This window comes from Pan troglodytes, chromosome 17, assembly GCF_028858775.2.
Source record: "Pan troglodytes isolate AG18354 chromosome 17, NHGRI_mPanTro3-v2.0_pri, whole genome shotgun sequence".
Taxonomy (NCBI): Eukaryota; Metazoa; Chordata; class Mammalia; order Primates; family Hominidae; genus Pan; species Pan troglodytes.
The window spans coordinates 36,508,248-36,530,125 of record NC_072415.2 but is presented as its reverse complement, the minus strand read 5'-3'; the positions used below and the strand labels follow the sequence as shown (position 1 = coordinate 36,530,125).

At 40.1% G+C, this 21,878-nt stretch overlaps 1 long non-coding RNA gene across 2 annotated transcripts in view; it reads right to left on the bottom strand.

Moving 5' to 3' along the window:
• LOC107969462 (uncharacterized) overlaps nucleotides 1-21,878 on the bottom strand; it is a 34,301-nt gene that overhangs the window by 6,121 nt on the left and 6,302 nt on the right. The gene's annotated exons all lie outside the window — the stretch shown is intronic.

Sequence of the window (21,878 nt, the reverse complement as noted above, 5' to 3'; positions counted from 1 at the left end):
CTAATCTTTTTAATGAATCTCAGACTCCATCAGCCAAACTGCTTTTTTAAGAACAGTTTTTACCTACGTAAAGGCAAGGATCGGTTTAACAGAAAGCACCCAAAATATTAATCACATGGTAAAATATCTTTCTATTTTTTTGTTTAAGAAAAAAACTCTGTTCAAGGAATTTCAAGTGAACAGAATTGTCCACACTGGAAAGGACAGTCCTCGTCAATCCAGGTGACTTACTGTGGGCTTATGATCCCTGAAAGTGGCCCCCAGTACCCCCCCATACCCTTGCTGGCATGAATTATAACACCAGGTCACCTCCTCAACAAATCCCCATTGATAAGCCTCCAACAGTGTAAAATATCAGCTGTCGTGGAAATTTTTTTCAAGTATAAAGATAGTTCCTGCCCTCATTAGCCTACATTTTATTAGACTCCATGTATATCCATATCTTATACCAAGCCTATGAGCTATCCAATGTTCTATAACTCCCTTTGGAGCTATATGCTAGTCAGCACTCTTCATTCATTCATTCATTCATTCATTCATTCATGTAACCTCCCTTATTGAAGACCTCACAATGTGCCAGCACTGCTTCCAAGAGCTGGGAAATCAGACATGAAGGAGACAGGTAACATCCTGCTCTCGAAGAGTTTATTTTCTCCTAGGCAGAGGCATTCAATAAACCAGCAAACAAATGAAGAAAATCATTTCAGACAGTGATCAGTGAAATAAAAATAAAGGAACGTGGTCAGATAGGGTGGGCTAACGTGGACGGAAAGGCTTCACTGGGTAGGTGGAGATGTTGAGTTAAAATCTGAATGTCAAGAAAGAGCCAGTTGTTGAGAAGCTAGGAAAATGAATTCTGCTTGTTTTTTAGTAAAGACTGATTTACTCACATTATTGCATGGATTCTACAACCTCACAAGCAGTATCACAGACAACTCACAGGATTCCAAGCAGAAATTCAAAACCCAGGCATAGTAAGAACACTTAGCTTTTATTTGCCAGCAGGACAACCCCGGGCATTATTGCTCAGCTGAGGGCATATTTAATTACCAAATGCTCTGCAAATGTCTTCCAAATTGTATAGATAAAGCCATCTAAATTGCTGACTTTCAAGAGGATATATTTCTTCCTTTATCATAGAAATGCCCGTATTCTCTGATAAATTTGCATTTCCAATGATTCACCATTCATTTCAAATTCATTTTAATTTACAATTATTTTCTTAAATTCTTCTAAACAACTGGGAATCTGTAAAGTGCATTTGCTTTATTTCATTAGATAACTAACTTCATTGCTACCTGAGCAGTTCTTTGCTTCAGAAAAACATGCAGCACTCCTGCTATTTCACTGTACAGGCAGCATACTCACCATGCCAGCCAGATTTAGAAATGATTGCTTTTGCTTGTGGATTACAAGAAAAGACTTCATATCATATATTAATTTTTAAAATGTTTTCTTAAGCCCCATTTTAGCCTTTACAGCAAACCCAGAGGCCAAGTAAAAATGAATGGTTATAATATGGTTTTGTTTAAAGGCACGAAAGTGAGCCATAGCCTTTTCCCATGTCACATCTGGACACTTCCATTATGGTCACTTAGGTGTCTGATGGTTTGTCAGAAAGCTAGCCATAACTTAGGCGGAAAACTGGACTCCATTAAAAAAACATTAAAAGCTGAGAGGGAGGCAAGTTGATGTGGCATGGCTCCCAGCACTAAGAAAGCAAGAGTGCATGGTGAAGCTTGGAAATAGAAAGTGATGTCCTCATAAAAACATGGCTCTAGGCTGCTGTGCCACTAGAAATTCTTCTGTCAGTTTAGAATATTTCGCTTTAAGGGATTTCGACTTTCAAATGTATCTTTGGATGCAAAATAGACTGCACAGGAGGAGATAGCATAGAAGAAGGGAAAGAAGCGTTTGCTCCCAATTATGATCAGCTTACGTGAAACTGAAAATTTCTTTTCTTCCAGATAGAATATTTGATTAGAAAGGGGGCAAGTAGATTAGATGAGCTACCTTGCTGACATCAAGTGATCCTCTGGCCTCCATAACTAGAAAATGTTGCTGATAACTGATAGAGCTAAACAATATTAAAAGCTTCAGCACTACTGGTTATCAGGGGAACCTTTCAGCCTAATTGGAAAGCTCAAAGCTTCAGGCGTCTGAAATTTTTTGGTCTGGGGCTCTTCTACAGCATTCCAATGCAGTATATCCAATCAATAATGTGATGCTATGCACAATACCATCACGAGGCTTATTAACTCCCCTGAGTTTTGTATTTGACTTGTTAAACTGTAAAAAGAGTTGGAGAAAACAAACAGAAAAGAAATATCTTGGTCCCTAGCTGCCAAAATATAAAACAAATATACAAACTCCAGTGCTCAAAGAAAACTGAAAAGGGCAAAATGGAAAATATATACAGATGTACTTTCATGCACAAAACATGAGCATCTTGGATGACTTCTCTTAGTGTGATCCCTCCTGTGTTTTAGGCAAAGGGGGCATCCATCCAAGAAATTCATTTATGATGATGTAGGTTCAACTCTAAAATGTATGGACATGAGGCTTTTTTCCACAGCAGACTGTGGTACTTTTCAGCCCACCCTGGCTACAAGCAGTGGTTGTAGCTGCAGCAATTAGGGGCGGGCATCCCAAGGAAGTTCAGTATAGTCGGTTCCTCAGAGCGACAGCTGTCTGCATTTGGGATACTTCACAATTTTCTTAACCAATCTCCTTGCACAGAACTAAACAGCAGAATCTTCACACTCTGGTGACTCTGACAGAGTACACTTGATTCAGATGTTTGTGAAATTGTCTGCTCCAGAGAACTTCCACTGAAATCATCAGGGAGGTTTCGACAGCAACAACCAGAAAAAGTTCTTCATTTTGTTTTGAATTTTCCTTTTCCCCCAAAAGTTCACCAAGCTGCCTCCATAAGAGGTGTGAAAGGGAACATAGGTGGTACTAACAACTGAGTGAAAGGTAAGGAGCAGAAGTTGGAGTTCAGATCAAATCTAGCACCTGCTCCTGCCCTATGATGGGAAACAACAACCTCTGGAAACACAAGGCACAAGCCTCTTCTCTGTGCCTGAGTTAAGAGATACACAGACCTAAATTTGAACCTAAAGACATATATTTACTCACATTTTAATATTTCTGAAGTCATACTGCAGCCCACATGCGCTGTCAGCCAGCAGCAGTCAGCCTTAGTTGTCATTGCCTATACACGGGCATGAAACTGTGCAATGGCTAGGAAGAGAATCCTGGAGATGAGTGGGGACATCTCTTAGGAAATACTACATCACCAATGCTCCTGATGGCAAAGAGGGTGATCCTGTGCAGCCAAACATGAACTTGATGACTCCAAGTTGGAAAATAATTCAGATGAGTCAGACTCAGAATCTGAAGTTTTGTAAATACCTTAACTAATTTATTTCATGTATACTTTCCTTATTACATACGCACAAGAGATGTATATGAGAGAAATCCATGCCAAAATAAGTTTAAAATCTTTTTCAGGGTCTCACTCTGTCGCCCAGGCTGGAGTGCAGTGGCTCAATCTTGGCTCACTGCAACCTCCACTTCCTGGGCTCAAACAATCCTCCCACCTCAGCCTCCTGAGTACTGAGACTACAGGCGTGCACCGCCGTGCCTGGCTAATTTTTTTTTGTATTTTTGTAGAGACAGGGTTTCGCCACGTTGCCCTGGCTGGTTTCAAACCCCTGGGCTCAAGTGATCCACCCACCTCTGCCTCCCAAAGTGCTAGGATTACAGGCGTGAGCCACTGAGCCTAGCCAAGAAACTCTTCCAATAGGTATACAATAAAAATTCTAAGGAATAAAACAATTACTGTGGTATAGTTGTGGTGGTATATCTTTCTTTCTTCACGGTACATAAAATCAATACAACTGGTGACATCTAAAATTCAATGAAATATAGCATTTTTGTGACCTGGAAGAGTTTACCTAGCTGCTCTGAGCTTCAGATTTGTCTCCTAGAAAAAGAGAATAATAACCCCAACCTCTCAGAGAGATGGGGGCTGACAGAGCCAGCTCAGATAGAGTTCACAGAAGTCTATGTCCAACATTGTCTGTTCCCAGTCAATAGTAGTAGCTACTCTCCTCTTGTCATTTATCTATTTCAGCCTGGATACAATGCAAATACCACAAACATACTCGATTACTTATCACGGTGTACTTTACTTTGTTTGTTAGACTCACCAGCCATGCACCAAGTGGACAAAAAAGCACAAAGAGGGCCTTGATGACTAGTGTATTTTTTTGGTGATCATCAATGAAGCAGATAAAGTGAAATGAAATGATTGTTTGAATCCAGTGTTCTAATGGTAGAATAATTGTGACATCAAAACAGATTTTTTTAAATGCCACTCCAGTGGAATAGAAATGAATACATCAATCTCAAAGTGGGTAGAGAAAATTGTTTTTTTTTTAAAGGAAAACTTTGACAATCAAAGAATGAGCCAACTAAAATGCCAAATTGTGTTTAAGTCAAAAGATTAGATGATAGTTATTTTTCTCTGATTCCAACAAACAGGAAAAGGGGAATATGCAAATAAGCAAACGCAACCTAAACTAAAATTAGCTTTTATTTTTACTTCTTTCTTTCCTTTTAGAAAATCCAGTATTAAGTGGTTGTTTCCTTTTAAAATAATAGAGAAACAGAGCTAATGGGCTTCCAGTTTCCATTTTCATTCTGTCTTAGTATTTTCCTCCACAAATCGTCACCATAATACTGTAGATATCTCCTTTCTGCTTTGTAAGGTCACAGTTGGTAGAGTCATATACAGAAAAGAACAAGTTAGCCCCCTTATGCCTTAACAAATGTGCAACCATGCTCTTTTAAAAGACTAGATGGCTCTCCAGAGCGACAGAAGGACATCAAAGTAGAGAATATGAAGACAAGCTAACAATCATTAATGTATTCTTAGAGGCATGGCCTCTATTAAAATGATGGGATTACAATTTATGACCAAATTGTAATCCCTTAATTTTAGGTCAATGTACACCCCAAACAAACAAAAACACAAACTGTTTTTAATGCATAGGGCAGGAAAGATAAGATAGAATATAACACCAAAAGAAAATAATTCTGCATGATGGAGCCCCCTGGAAGAGTGAACTGAATAAGTAAGCAGGTGGACATCAGCCTTCACCTGAAGTGCCCTTCTTCCTTCAGTCCACTAACCTAGGCATTTGGTGTTGCTGTTGCAGTTGTAGGATATTTATGAGGCCCATTATTTCATGCTGTCTGCTGTTGTGTACTTTTGCAAATAAATATTTTGCATGTCCCAAAATAAGCTCACAGGTGGAGATGGCAGCACATCCAGAGCCAAGAACAGGCCCGTAAACTGACATGCCATGGCTTTGAGCTCCCATGACAGCACAGCTGCTGCTGGAGTTAAGACAGAGTGTTCCCTGTGCCTCTGCCCCTCTCTGCTAACCCAGTCCCACATTTTTAGATAAATATAGCTGAATAGAATCTATTCAGAGAAGGTAGGGCAAAATGGTACAGACTTTGGGCTCTCACAACCCCACCAAACCTGCTGTCTTTAAGGACACCAGTGACTTAGTAGCCAAATCTTTTGGACAGTTTTTAGCATCTTTCTTTTCCTCTCTTGACCACATTCTTAAAATTCTCTCCTTTCCGGAGGGCTTCAGGACACCATCCTCTCTTGGGATTCTTCTTCACAGAAGCTATGGTCTCTGCCTCTTGTGTTTCTCTTCTTCTTCTTCTTCTTCTTCTTCTTCTTCTTCTTCTTCTTCTCCTCCTCCTCCTCCTTCTTCTTCTTCTTCTTCCTCTTCCTCTTCCTTCTCCTCCTCCTCTTCTTTTTATTCATCTTCTTTTTGTTGTTGTTTTTAGAGACAGGGTCTCACTCTGTTGCCCAGGCTGGAGTGCAGTGGTGCAATCACGGCTGATTGCAGCCTAGAACTCTTGGGCGTAAGCGATTCTCCTGCCTCAGCCTCACGAGTAGCTGGGACTACAGGTGTGCATCACTATGCCCAGCTAACTTTTTTTTCTATTTTTTGTAGAGATGGGTTCTCATTATGTTGCCCAGGCTTGTCTTGAACTCTGGGCCACAATTGATCCTCCCACCTCAGTCTCCCAACATGCTAGGATTACAGGTGTGAGCCACTGCACCCGGCCTTGGGTTCCTTTTGACACCCCTTGAATGCTGGTTTTCCCCAGGACCTTCCCACTCAAGCTGTTGTTCAAGAGCCAGCAGCATGGATACCACCTGGAGGCTTGTCAGAAATCCTAGTGCTGGGGGGAGGGGGAAGGGATAGCATTAGGTGATATACCTAATGCTAAACGACAAGTTAATGGGTGCAGCACACCAACATGGCACATGTATACATATGTAACAAACCTGCACATTGTGCACATGTACTCTAAAACTTAAAGTATAATAATAATAATAATAATAATAATAAAAAGAAATCCTAGTGCTCAGGATAATGCTTTGAGAGCAAATCTACCTCCCAACATCTGCAATCTGACTCTACCTTTCTCTCCCCACTGTGACTATCTTGGTCTATGACCTGATCATCCCTCATCTGTAGTATTAATCAGTCACTTAACTGATCTTTCTTACTCCATTCTCTCCTCTTCCATCAATTTTTTAATACAAATTTTATCATGTCTGGGGCAAGTTGAATAAGACCCCTAAAAAATATTTACATTCTATCCCTGGAACTTGTGTTACCTTACATGGAAAAAATCGACTTTGCATGTGTGATTAAGTCAAGAATCTTGAGATGAGATTATCCTGGATTACCCAGGTGGACTCGGTGGACTCTGAAGGGGTCTTATAAAAGAAAGGCAGGAAGATCCGAGTGAATAGTTGGAGATGTGACAATAAAAGCAAGAAGCTGGAGTGATTTAGAAGCAAGAAGCTGTAGTGATTTGAGGAAGGGGCCATAAGCCAAGGAATGCAGATGGCCTATAGAAACTGTAAAAGGAAGCAAGGCAATGGATTCTTCTCTAGAGCCTCCAGAAGGAACATAGCCCTGCTGACAGTCTGATTTTTAGACTTCTGACCTCCAGAGCAGTAAAATAAAAAATGTTCACCGGGATCACTTGAGGCCAGGAATTTGAGACCAGCCTGAGCAACATAGTGAGACACTGTCTCTACCAAAAAAAAAAAAAAAAAAAAAATTAGCTGGGCCTAGTTGTGTACACCTGTAGTCCCAGTTACTCAAGAGGGCTAAGGCAGGAAGATTGCTTGAGCCCAGGAGTTTGAGGCTGCAGTAGGCTATGATCATGCTACTGGACTCTACCCTGAGTGACAGAATGAAGCCCTGTCTCAAAAACAAAAGGAAGGATCTCCTTAAAAAGGAGTTTAAGGCTGGATGCGGTGGCTCATGCCTGTAATCCCAGCAGGCAAATCATTTGAGGTCAGGCATTCGAGACCAGCCTGGCTAACATGGCAAAACCCCGTCTCTATTAAAAATACAAAAATCAGCCAGGCGTGGTGGTATGTGCATGTAATCCCGGCTACTCAGGAGGCTGAGACATGAGAATCACTTGAACCCAGGAGGCAGAGGTTGCAGTGAGCCGAGATTGTGCCACAGCATTCCAACCTGGGTGACAGAGAGAGACTGTCTCCAAAAAAAAAAAAAAAAAAAAAGGATTTTAAGATGGAATAATCATAGCATTGTCCTCCTTGGGTTACTTGATTATAGGTCAAGACAAGATAATCCATCCTAAGTGCTTGGCACCACACCAGAAACATAGTAATTGCTCAATACTTTTAGTTGTTAACTACACTTTATTAGCATTCAACTAAAAATTGTTAACATTTATTAAGCCTTTATTATATTCTAAGTATTGTTAAGTGTTTTACATGTAGGCATTTATTTAATACTCACAACTACCCTCTCAAGTAGATACAATTATTGTCATCTCAATGATGAGGAAACTGAGGCACAGGGGTTACATGGCTTGCCCAAAGTCAAACATTAAGCAACAGAGCTGAGATTCAAACCCAAGCAGCCTGACTCCAAGTCCTGTACATGTAATCACTGTGCTACATATTTCGTTGATTCCAGAATGCATATTTTTTCATTCAATGATTATCATAGTTTAATTGGCTGGTTTCTTTTTTCCTGTGGAACATTGTATGAGTCCGTTCTCATGCTGCTAATAAAAGACATACCTGGGACTGGGTAATGTATAAAGGAAAAGAGGTTTAATGGATTCATAGTTCTACATGGCTGGGGAGGCCTCACAATCATGGTGGAAGGCGAATGAGGAGAAAAGGCACATCTTACATGGCAGCAGGCAAGAGAACGTGTGCAGGGAAACTCCCCTTTATAAAACCATCAGATCTTGTGAGACTTATTCACTGTCACAAGACCAGCAGAGGAAAACCCACCCCCATGATTCAATTACCTCCCTCAGTCCCTCCCACAACATCTGGGGATTATGGGAACTACAATTCAAAATGAGATTTGGGTGGGGACGTAGCCAAACCATATCAGACATAAAATAATGTTACGTCTTACAGTTGACAGCATCTTAAATTCCATGGTGTAGAATGTGCTGCTTAATGACACAGTCAAGGTGGAAAAGCTCTGGCTCCTATGACATTTTCACTCTCACTTCCCTTCCAATCTCAATCCAGAAGAGTGATTCTGATGATAGGGAGTAGATGAACAGACAGAAAGATGGAAAGTGCAAGACTTTTCAGGAAACTGAAACTTTCTTTTGTTGTTAGGAGAAGGCCAGGGCTAGGAGTCTTACTCTTACATTCACTTGGACAGGGTGGGAGCCTTGAGGGACAGGGCTAGGTCAGATGCAGCCTAAACGGGAGCCACTTGTCTCTCTCCTCACCCAGAAAGTGTGGATGTGCGGGATTCCCAGAGTGTGTTCACAGATGGGGGTGAAATGCTGGCCAAAGTTCATAGCAACAAAGGCCCAGAAACAAATTAATAGAGTAAGATTCTATGTATAACCCTGAGGGGAAAACTCTTCCTTAATTAGAGATCAATTCATACAATAGGACCAGAGCTCAAAGAAGCTTCCTTCTACTAGTGTCTCTGATCAAGCTTACACTTAAGCCAATACAGAATTAAGTTTAGCAAGAGATATGTAAACAGAACCATTCCTGTTTTATGATAGGAAAATTATATATATTCGAAATCCCTGTTTGTTCCTTTTCCAGGGGTCCTTAGGTCCCTACCCTAAGAGACTTGGAATGGGGAACATCCTGAGACTGTAATTCAGGTCTTATATCTATACACCTCAAAGCCCCTTGTGGGCCTTTCTCCAGGTATTTGTGGACCAACTGTAAGAATGAATGAATGGATGTAATGAACAACAATATTCTCAGAGTCCCAGAAGTCTAGGATAGGAGATGGTTTAGAGGAGGCTGCTTGGGGTCAGGAGGTCTGGAAACAAGAGTAGGGACATCTGGTTGGCTTTTAGGGAATTAGGAGCAAGGTCATGTTCACAACTACATTACATATTGTACTGGACCCAAGTGTTAAGTGCAAAATCTCCAGAATGTTCTTAGGCCCTAAGAACTCCAAAGAAGTCCTAAATATTTTAAATATATTTTGGGCTTTTTTTTTTTTTTTTTTTTTTTTTTTTTGAGACAGAGTCTTGCTCTGTCATCCAGGCTAAAAAGCAAGTGGCACGATTTCAGCTCATTGCAACCTCCACCTCCCAGGTTCAAACAATTCTCCTGCCTCAGCCTCCTGAGTAGCTGAGATTACAGGCATGTACCACCACATCTGGCTAATTTTTGTATTTTTGGTAAAGATGGGGTTTCACCGTGTTGGCCAGGCTGGTCTCAAATTCCAGAACCTCAAATGATCCGCCAACCTCGGTCTCCCAAACTGCTGGGGTTACAGGCATGAGCCACTGCACCTGGCCTTTAAAATATTTTGGACAGACAGAAAGATGGAAAGAAACTTGCTGGCTGATACAGGGCCGAGCTATTCTGCTGGACTGAAAAGTAGTGAAACAAGAATGACATCTGTAAAGACTCAGAGTCACAAGCAGAGGTTGGTTTTGAAGCTTACCTTGAGGACTTAAAGAGGAAGTGAAGCCTGGGTGCAGTGGATGGGGAGAGATGATTAGGAAGGTAAGGGGGAAGAGGGTCTGGCACGGTGGCTCACACCTGTAATCCCAGCACTTTGGGAGGCCAAGGCAGGTGGGTCGCTTGAGCCCAGGAGTTTAAGGACAGCCTGGGCAAAATAGTGAAATCCCATCTCTACAGAAAAATTGCAAAAATTAGCCAGGAGTTGGTGGTGCGCACCATGTAGTCTCAGCTACCTGGAAGGCTGAGGTAGGAGGATGGTTTGAGCCCAGAAGGTTGAGGCTGCAGTGAGCTATGATGGTGCCACTGCATTCCAGCTCTGGGCAACTGACCAAGACCCTGTCTCAAAAAAACAAATAAAATAAAAATAAAATAAATTTTAAAAAACATCAAAAAAAGATAAGGGGAAAGAGAGCCTAAGAGTGATGAAGGCACCTTCACTTCTAGTTGAAAGGAAAGCAAGAACAACTGTCATGAAGAAGAGGAAGAGGAATGAAAGGATACAAAGGAAGGGAGGGAGGGAAGGAGGAAGGGAGGACTCCCACAGAGTAAGACTCACCAAGAAGCCCAAAAGTAGTCACGTACTGTGACTTTCACTACCGAGGAACAAGCACCCTGAAGCCCCTCTACTCCTTTCCCCAAACCTCAACAACCCAAGCTGTATGTGTCTTATTGGGGAAATAACTTACAAAAATGAAAAAGCCCTTAGGTTTCAAATCCCAAACACCCAAAAGATTTTAAAAAGAAATATGCATACATCTAGTCACTGAGTAATAACTCGAGTTGCTAACACAATAACTGTAATTAGAACAACAAAGATTCTCTCAGGTTTTGCCTATGAAACATACTAGGTGCAATCGGGGGAGGTGATATGTTGATGCTTTATAAGCAACCCAGACTTAAATGCAACTTGGGTGAGTGTCTACTAGTGAGGAGAAGAGAATTCATTTTGTCTTATGTAACAGGGAGTGTCTGAGTATGAGAGCTGTGTTGGGCAGCTAGATCGCCCCACAAACTGGGTTTGATATTATAATTGGGGGTGACTCCCAAGAGAAAGTCCGCAGCAGTGAACTTGAGGAAAACGAGCATACTCCAGGAATAAGAAGAAAATGGTTAATAGCAAGCTGAAGGGTAAAGAAAAGCTCAACCCTCAGAATCAGCTGGAGGCAGTTCAGACACCATGTGGAGGTGCACAAGGTCTGAATGCCTCTGAGCACAAAACCAAAGCCTGAAAAGAGGAGGTAAATTAAAGACTGTTCAACAGAAAGTGTGTGGATTTTTGAAAGCAGCCTTTAAAAACTGCACACTTTATCAGAAACTAATGAAACAGAAGAGTCCTCTCCCTCTTCTCCCCTACTCCCTTTACCATCACTAATCAAAAGAACTGAAAAATAAAAGATCATGAAAATTTGAAGCAGGGAAAAAATGAGACAGACAGGGAGGGGTTGGTGAGGAGAAGAGAATTCTACATTTGAAGATAGAATCCTACAGGTGAGACTGGGGGCAAGAGTTTCCAATTACAGGGAAGGGTGAAAATGGCAGAGAAGATATGAAATATCTTATTTGTGTTTGTTCTGTACTGAAAATGAGGATCTTCCTACCCCAAGGACAATTTTTACAGAAAGCAAAATGTACTGTGAGAGACGATGGAATCTCTCTACATGTTCACAGAGCAGCCCAAACAGGGCTGTTCCAACCACCACTGACAGCTGATGGCATGCCCTGACCCCCACACTGCAGCTATGAGGAGCCCAGCAATGACTCTCATGGGTCCTCCACCCACCCCCAACTAAAGCAATCACCGTGAACCCAACCAAAGCATGAACACAAACACCCAGAGAGGCATCTCTCTTTTTTTTTTTTTAAGTAGAGACCAGGTCTTGCTATGTTGCCCAAGCTAGCCATGAACTCCTAGACTCAAGCAATCCTCCTGTTGGCCTCCCAAAATGCTAGCATTACAGGTGCAAGCCACTGCACCTGACTGCGTCTCCATTTTTAATCAGAAGCTACTACAGTTCTCCTGCCTCCAATTTTTCTTCCCCTTGCTGGGTCTATCCATGTTCTGCTCACTGATAAGTCTGGAAAAACTTGACTTTCTCTGCCCTTTCTACCACCCCAGGGAGGCCTTGGACTATCTCTGAGGTTATTGCTCAACCTTCAGTGACCCACCTCAGCACCTCACCCCCATCTCACACTCTTCAATGTGAATATTCTCTTCCATTCCCACAAATCCATGGTCACAGACTTGGATTACATGGTCCATTTTCCCTCTGCTCTGCCCTTCTGTGAGCTACAAAGGTTTGCATACCACCTGGTATTGTTCTCTGATTATTTCCTATATAAAACATTTCATTGGCTAAAACTATTCTATTTCTGATTTGTACTTGGGAAGTAAAATGCTAATAAACACTTAATGGGTTGACAAAATTTTTGGAGAGTTTGAAATGTTTTGCTTTCTTTATTCTGAGAAGTGGAGGATAAGTTAAAGATACAGAATTTCCCTTTCAGTTTCTTGCCTGAGTGAAGCAAGAAGGTATTGATGTGACAATGCTTCCACTCAAATTCACATAATCCCTAAAAATAAAAACAGAGGTCGGGCATGGTGGTTTACTCCTGTAATCCCAGCACTTTAGGAGGCCAAGCCAGGTGGATAACAAGGTCAGGAGTTCAAGACCAGCCTGGCCAATATGGTGAAAACCCCTCTCTATTAAAAATACAAAAATTAGCCAGGTGTGGTGGCACATACCTGTGGTCCCAGCTACTCAGGAGGTGGAGGTAGAAGAATTGACTGAACTCGGGAGGCAGAGGTTGCAGTGAGACGAGATCGTGCCATTGCACTCTAGCCTGGGTGACACAGCGAGACTCTGTCTCAAAAAAAACAAACAAAAAACAAAAACAAAAAAAACCCAGAAATCTGTGTTTCAGAGATTATTACCCATTTTTTAAACATGGCTTTATAATAGAAAAAATAATATATAATTTGGCTTTTTCCTTGAAACCCAAGATACACATAATCTACCACACACACACACACACACACGTATGTACGTACATGTGTGCTTTTTTGCATGTGTATTACATGCCAAGGGCTTTATATATGTTATGTCTGATCCTTCTGACACCACCACGAAGTGATATTAATTGCCCCCATTTTATAAATAAGCAAACTGATGCCCAAAAGATTCATTCAAGCAAGGCTGTGCAACTAGTAAATGGCAGGACCAACTTTGGCCTGATGTTCTCTTCACCGCACCACACTACCTCTTTCAGATGTCCAAGATGGAGCCACATAGCTTGGTTATGGGATTCCATTAGTCTGCCCTCTTATCTTCTTTCAGCACCTACCCTGTGGCCATGAACCATTGATTCATAATTTTCCTGTACTCTCAATAAAATCAGGAACCACCAACCCTGACAAAGCTACCATCTATTGGCTCTAAGTTAGAACTAAAAGGTGGTTGTGGAGAATTGTTTCCCACAGAGAACTGAATTCATCCTGAGGGAAATCTCAAGGCCCTCTCCTTACCTCTTACAAATAGAACTATACAAAATATTTAAACAAAGAACATGGACTTAGCTGTGCTCTCTAAAGATTCCTCCTCTAAGTAATGTGGACCAGTGTTTCTTTCTTTTTAAAAAAATAGAGATGGGGTCTTGCTGTTTGTCCAGGCTGGTCTCAAACTTCTGGCCTCAAGTGATCCTCCTGCCTTGGCCTCCCAAAATGCTGGGATTACAGGTATGAGCCACCATGCCCAACCTAGACCAGCATTTCTAATGTGTGATGAGGCTTACTTGCATCAGAATGTCCTTAGGTGATGGTTTTGAATACAGATTTTCACACTAAATTTACTAAGTGACCCTCTCTAGGGCTGAGGTCCTAGAAATCTACATGGGATTATTACCTTCATTCCAGAAAACACAGTAAAAGTACGGCATTATAATTTTATGGGACCACCACCCGATATGTGGTCCCTCATTGATGGGAATGCACTATGTGGTTCATGACTACAGTTCCTCCTTATGGAAGCTAATGGTAATTAAATAATCCCATAAAGGAATACTTGCAAATTGATTAATACTCAAAAGAAAAAGTCCAGTGAACTAAGAGTGCTTATTACAGAGAGCATTGATCTGGTCCCAAAGGGGAGAAAACCTTCCCTAAGGAAGTGATATCTGAGCTGAAGGATGAACAGGCATTACTAGGCTGGAGGAAGGAAACAGCATTCTACTTACACGAGATGCTTCTTGTGCAAAGGCTCTGGAGCAGTGAGCTGAGCTGGAAGAGCTAAAGGAGAGCAGCAGAGGGTACTCAGAGTGGGAAGACAGGAGCTTCATGAGAATGCAGAGGGAGATGGGCCAGATCAAGCAGGTCCTTGGGAGATTTTGGTCTTTACTCCAAGAGCAGAGAGAAACCATTGACTAGATGGTTTCATTTTTAATCTTTTAATGTTATTTTCAAATTTTATTTTTAATTTTTTTATGTTTACCTTATTTTTTATTAGGAGCCTACTGAGGCCCAGGGCCTTTCTATCAGCAAAATAAGTCTATGCCCCAGGTAGTAAAGTCTCTGCCTGCCTTCACTGCAGTTCACATTTTTCCTGCTTGTGAAAGGGAGAAGCAACCCCTCTGCATAACACAAATGTTGTGGGCAAAATGGGTAACTGACTTGATTTCTATATTACAAATCAGTGGCTTAGGTTCATACTCTTTTCAAACATCTCTTCTTACTGTCCGGGCAGCTACTACTACAGTGCTTAACCATGGACAGGGAGTTTAGAATTCTGCATCAACCAAGTCTTTTGTTGACTATCAAGGACATTTGGAATTAAGCAAGCCAAGGGTAATCAATTCTGATGCTTTAGGCTATTAGACCACCCGTGGGGTTTGGGAGATATCTCCTGTTGTATATAAAATGGTACAATGGCTTCGTGTGTGACAAGCTCTCCTCCCTCTCGCCCTAATGGCCCTAATGTATTACATAGTGGCCTCTGCCAGAGGCAAGTACCTGACTACCTTTTGCAGGGTCCAATTCAGTTTGGGAGAACTTAGAGTCATTAAGAAATAATGGAATTTGTTTTCATTTGCAGAAGCACAACTTCTTTTTCTTCATCAAGAGGAAATGTGAATATCTACATCTATAATCAACATGAAACTACATATAGAGACATAGAACAGGCAGAGAAAACTGGGAGAATCTTCTAACTTTAAAGTGTTAAAACTTAGACCTCCTCAAGATTTTTTCTGTGATTTGGCACATGTAATGTACACCCGGGCAGAGGGTGCAAGGCCTTTCTCTTCTAAAAGGTTCAAGTTTCACTGATGTGAAGTTGGGGAAAGTAATTACTTAGAGAAAGAGTGGACAGTTTCCTTTGGATAGAAGCTGTCTTATACACTTAATTTCCTGGAGGAGGTAATATCAGCACCCCTATCAGGTTCTCCTAGTCTAATTAGGAAAACGACATTGTCAAGATTCTTCAAAATTAAAAGCCAGCCAATTAGGCTGTGAAGATGTTCCTCTAGAACTTTCTTTTGTTGGGAAACACCTTTCCCTTTATTTATCACCAACAGAGTATGTGGAAAGGCAAAGGGGAGAAGAAAGATGTTATGCAAGTTTTAAAAAAATGGGAATAGAATATGAATAGGGTGTCCAAAGAATGAAGACCTTGTGTTCTGTTCTCTTCAGTCCTATCTGTGTCCATTCGGCTTCCAGGCATCCTGCGTTGGACCCTGTAAATGAAGCCAAGTTACAGGGATTATGACCCAGAAGGGTAGTGCAGGCATACTGATCAGCATGGGAGCATTGGAAAGGTATTTTCTGCCACTTGTTTACTCATCTGCCTCCCTGTCTCCCTCCTTCCTCATATTAAAAAAAATAGGTGTGGGCATGGGCAATAGAAAACTCAACCTCATCGTGAATAGTTACCCTTCCTTTGGGGCAAAGCCACCCCTTTCCTGCTAACTCACAGGACAAAGGTCTTACTGAGGTTCCTAAAGAGCTGCATTGTAAACCATTATGGCACACATTTACCTATGTAACAAACCTGCATGTCCTGCACATGTATCCTGGAACTTTAAATTAAATTAAATTTAAAAAAAGAGCTGCACCCTGTTTGATATATCTGAGTTATGCATTTGACAAGCACACCAACGAATGAGCATATTAACTCCTCCCAGGAACCAAGCTCTGTCTACAGAGAGATCATCATAGAATCTCAGGAGCCCTTCCCACGGGTATGACATCAGAACAACTACAAGAGTCAGAGTCTTCATAGAAAAGGGAAAGAGAAAGAAGGAGGAGGAGGAGAGGAAGGAGAAAGTCATTAGTTTCTTCCTTCAAACAAGGAGCTTGATATCCCATGGATAAAGAAATTGGCTGATTTGATGTCTCCTGTTTTATTTACTGACTTTTGCGACAGAACAAATTATTTGAAAAGTTTATTCACTGTTTTCGTTTACATATGCTTCCTATAAGAGCCTGTTTTTTGTCTAGGAAGCCAGAGATGGATATAGAAAAGGGGGACTTGAGAGCAAGACAACTGGTTAGGAATAACACAAATGCAAGGTTTCCTCTGCTACAAGAAGTGCTGGTCCTGGAGTCAGACGAAGGCTCTTTCTCCTCTGCTATATGACTTTAGGGAAGTCATTCTTTCTCTTTCCTCATCTTCAATAAAATTAGATTAACAACCCTGGGTAAAAGAATAAAATGAAGCAGTGAAGGTGAGTGTTTGGTAAATTGTACAAATACAACTTCTCATTGTCTCTGTCTGAATAAGGAGTGTTAGAAAATAGGAACGTTACCACAGGAAAATACCAGGACTAGGTAAAATAATGTCAGCGCTAGCTAAGGCTAAATATATCAGAGATTAAAATATAGACTCAAAACTGTGTCATGATGCTTTGAAACTTAACATGTTGTCTAAAAGTGGAGAGTAACATTATCATCTTAGTTTACTTTCTGGTTCTTCCAGGAATGACAATGAGAACTTGTGATGTCCATGAATTCAAAGAAGAAAAGGGAGAGTGGTTTTACACCTTCTCCACCACCTAACCCCAATCCTACTACCTATAAACCTGCAAAGAAGCAGACTGCTTGGGCTTGTGTTTGTCCTTTAATTTATTTATTATCAATTTTACATTTTTTCTTAAGTTTCTATCATAGGGTTAGTTCTTTCTAGATCAAGCACAAGGAAAAACCTCAGTTCTTTTGCACTGATGCATTTCTAAGAGAACCAAGACACAGTTCAGGGAGGATGAGTTGAATAACCCAGTATTTAGAAAAGGCATACCTCTAAATATGATTATGACAGGCCACTCTGCCATCAGCACCAATCTTCCTTACAAATAATTCACAAAATATAATCAAAGATGAACTGCAGATAGAGGTCAGTTTTCAGGTTGAATAGATTTTAAAATCAGAGAGTGGCACCCTTATAGGAAATGAAGAAAGCAGAGAAAAATGTGTTTTCACTCTTTAAAATCTAAAAGGTTCTCTTGCTATTATTTCCAGAACAACAACAACAACAACAACAACAACAACAAAAATAACTCTATTTTCAGAAAATAAAAGAGCACCACTAAAACTGTAGCAAGTACAATGAGACCAGAGGTAGCTATTTAGGCTAAATGGACAGAACAGGCATCTCTAGATGGCCACAGAAATTATGAAAGAAAATCAAGGCTTTAGCTACCTCTAACCCAATCCAAACCTCAAAAAAAAAAAAAAGGTAAAAACAGGTTTTTGTTTCACGATTCTAAATAACCAGTTTAGTTCATTATTTTATGAATCTGCAAGCTGTTGTAAATTTTGTATTTTCACGTACAAGTTCACATCTACACAATGACAAACACATAGGACATGTCTAAAATATTGTCAAACACCAGGCTATTTTGCCTACATAATTTCAAGTATCCAGACACACCATTTAGCAATTTCCAGTGATTTGATTTGGCTCAGAATATCCAAGTTTTTATACCACAGTGAAGGAATCTGCAATGAATGGGGCATTTTAGCTGTGCCGGACAAAGAATGGTGATCAGACCCAGCTCCCACTCACGCTGGGTCTTCAATGTGATCAACACATTGACCATGTGGTCAACACAAGGTCCTGGGGTTTCTGCCCCACTTCTTTATGGGCCATCGTGACCAGGTGTAACTCAGATGTAACACTAATTAAGGAGAGAATCAGAGAACTAGATGCCTTGCTTTGTTTTTTACCGTATTGTACTTTTTTCCTCTCACCTGTTTCTTACAGTTTAATATTTGTATATCTTACTCATTTTTAATTGTGGCAAAAAATATATAAAATTTTCCATTTTAATGATTTTTAAGTGTACAGTTCACTGGCATTAAGTACAACAATCACGTTGTTGTCCAACCATCACCACCATCCACGTACAGATCTTTTTCATCTTCCCAAATTGAAACTCTGTACCCCTTAAACAACAGCTCCCCATTCTTTCCTCTCCCCAACCCCAGGTAAATACTATTCTACCTTCTATCTTTATGAATTTGACTATCCTAAGTACCCTACATAAATGGAATCACACGATATCTTCTATCTCCACTCTATTTTGATATTGCCAGAAAATCCAAAAGTTAGAAAGAGTTAAACCCTGGGTATGATCAATAAAACTAAAATAACAAATATGTATGAATACTGGCCATCTTCTGGGTTCTGAGTTAGATGCTTTCTCTTTGATATCTGTCTTTACTACATAAAGATAAGTTTTAAACTATGTATTTGTTGTAGAAGACCAAAGGTTTAGCTTCTTCTCCCCTCAAAAGACATCTTTAAGTAGGCTTTACTATAGGAAGAAAACCTGCAGTAATGCTTGCCCTTGCCTTGGGTAAATAAGGAATAATAGGAGTATAATAATGCTTTATCTATGAAAATCTTCAGACACAAAGAAACTAGATAAAAGGCTGATGAGTTACTACCATTATCTGCAAGCTCTTTCACAGAGGCTTTGTTTTGTTTAGGGATATCTACAATTAGAAAAGAAATAGACACACCAACTTTGTTTTCTCAGCAGGAGCTGCTGTACGTTTGGTACAATCGATTTCTTTTTCCTTTTTTAAAAATTAAGATATTCATTATGTACAAAGCAACCTTAGAGGGACAGATTGAGGATTTAATTTCAGATTTTCATGTCTGACTCTCATAACCAGATGGTCTTTACACAATGGAAGTTTTGTACCATCAGTCATCATTGTTTCTTATCACTACTATTATTAATGTTATTAGTAAAAATAATGTTGAAATCATTTAAACGTCCATACCGAATAGTCCTGTTGATTTGCTCCCCATCTCCCAGTGCACATTTTAACTGATCAGGCTAATACTCATTAAGACCCTAGAAACTGCTTTCTCTCCTGATAACTTTAAAGAAAGTGCAAAGATTCTTGCTATCAGCAGCAATTTGTTTACAGCGGCTCTTGCCAGAGTTAGAGTTAATACTTTGTTTCTTTTTCTTTTTTCTTTGTGTTTTTGTTTTTTGTTTGTTTTTTGAGCGAGAGTCTTGTTCTCTCCTGGCTGCCATGCAGTGGGGTGATCTTGGCTCACTGCAATCTCTGCCTCCCACGTTCAAGTGATTTTCCTGCCTCACTCTCCCAAGTAGCTGGGATTACAGGCATCTGCCACCATGCCCAGCTATTTTTCATATTTTTAGTAGAGACGGGTTCACCATGTTGGCCAGGCTGGTCTCGAACTCCTGACCTCAGGTGATCCACCTGCCTTGGCTCCCAAATTGCTGGGATTACAGGCATGGGCCACTGCACCTGGCCTTGTTTCTTGTTTAATTATTACTTATTGACAAGATATTTTTGTTGTTCTTGACCTTTGGGGGGTGTGTGTGTGTGCACACGTGTGTGTGTGTGTGTGTGTAGTTTTTGTTTTTTGTGGGTTTTTTTTGGTGGGGGGAGGTTGGCTATAGCATATTCACAATTCTTTTTCTTTTAAATACATTTTATATGTTTAACCATAGCATGATTCCACTGGATAAGTTTTATTGGATTTTTTCAGGGGTGGAGCAGGGAAAGGTTTCTTAAAAATTGAAATATGACATCCATATCATTAGAGTGTTAAAGTTAGTAATATGCTTAAGGCGGACTTTTTATGGTTAGCAAAGCTGAGAGGTTCTGACACCCAAAGGATGCAAATAGAGATAACTTACATAAATGTATATGGTGCCCCGGAGGTGCCGCAATTGTATTATGGGGTTTCTCATGAATGGCCTTGGTTCAGACAGTAGAACAGTGAAGCGAAGCTAAGTGGTTCTGTACCGGATGGGCTGTGCATGTGACACATTACACTGCAAACAGAAGTAACTTTCAGCGCCAGAGAGTTTACTAGGAGGCACTGGAATATGAACTAGTACAAAATATCTAAGGAAATGTATATCTTATTAAAAATGTTTCTTTAAAACAGCCACTGCATTTCTTTAAAAAGCCACTAGCTTTAAAATGGATAGCCTAACAGATTACATGGAATAATCTGAAAATGATAAGGTCTGAAGCTTAGCAAAGAATATATTTAATACATAAACTGGAGAATGTAGAAAATAGGATGGTATGATATGATTGATTGATTGAACTATTTCTTAGAGATTTCAATCAGCCCTGAAGTTTATTTCTTCCTATTTTGAAAACTGCATTTTCTTTTTTTTAAATTTTGTTTGTGAAGTGCTTGCTTATACTGATTTTGTAACTCCTGAAAGGCAAAAAGCAAATAATTATGAAGAAAGAGGTTCATGGCAGAATTCTAGTCAAGTACCACTTCTTACACGAGCAATTATACATAATGCTTAATTAATTGTTTTATATGTGTGAGACAGTCTTGTCAAAATCAAGGATCCTCAATGGAACAAAAAGAAAGTGTGTTCACCAGTAAGCAGCATCACAAACATGATTTTTCATAGCTAGGATTTACCTTGGAGAAAATCTCATTTCACCCCATTATCTTACATGTGACAAAGTGAGATGTCCATGTAATTTCTAGATGAAATAATAAAACAAGACTTAGTTATTATCTTTTAAAAAGATTAGCCACAGAGATGTTGATAAATTAGTACTCCTATTGCAAAGATATCCTTCTCCTATGCTGTTAACTTAAACACTAGAGACCATGTGACTTATTCAGCTACTATAAACCAAAATGATAATAGTTGCTATCATTTATTGAGAACTGACTGTGTGCTAGGCTCAGTTCTAGACACTTTCCATATATTATCCCATTTAACCTCAAAATAACCCTTCAAAATAGATATTTTCATTCATATTTTATGGCTAAAAAAACTAAGGATCAGGTAACACCACAAGTTAAGGTGGCAGAATTACTATTGTAACTCAACTAGAGTCATAAAATCTACTTGCAATTATTTATTTAAAATATAGAAGGTAAGTATCCAGCAAAGAATTTCAAATGCCAGTAATGAATACAGATGCTTCACAACTTTCTCCACACATCTACCTCCTTGTGGACAAACAGATTTCTCAACTGAATAAGACTATCAAAAACAGCTGTCAGGGTATCCAATCATAGTCGGGTTTTATTTCTTCATATTCTTCATATTTCTTCATATTTATTTCTTCATCTGTATTGTTTTACAGTGTGAGATTATAACTAGTGTTCATATTAGACAACCAGAGAAGAAACTTTGATAAAAGACCACATTGGGCCATGGGCCAGGCACGGTGGCTCACGCGTGTAATCTCAGCACTTTGGGAGGCTGAGGCGGGTGGATCACCTGAGGTCAGGAGTTCAAGACCAGCCTGGCCAACATGGTGAAACCCCATCTCTACTAAAAATAATAATAATAA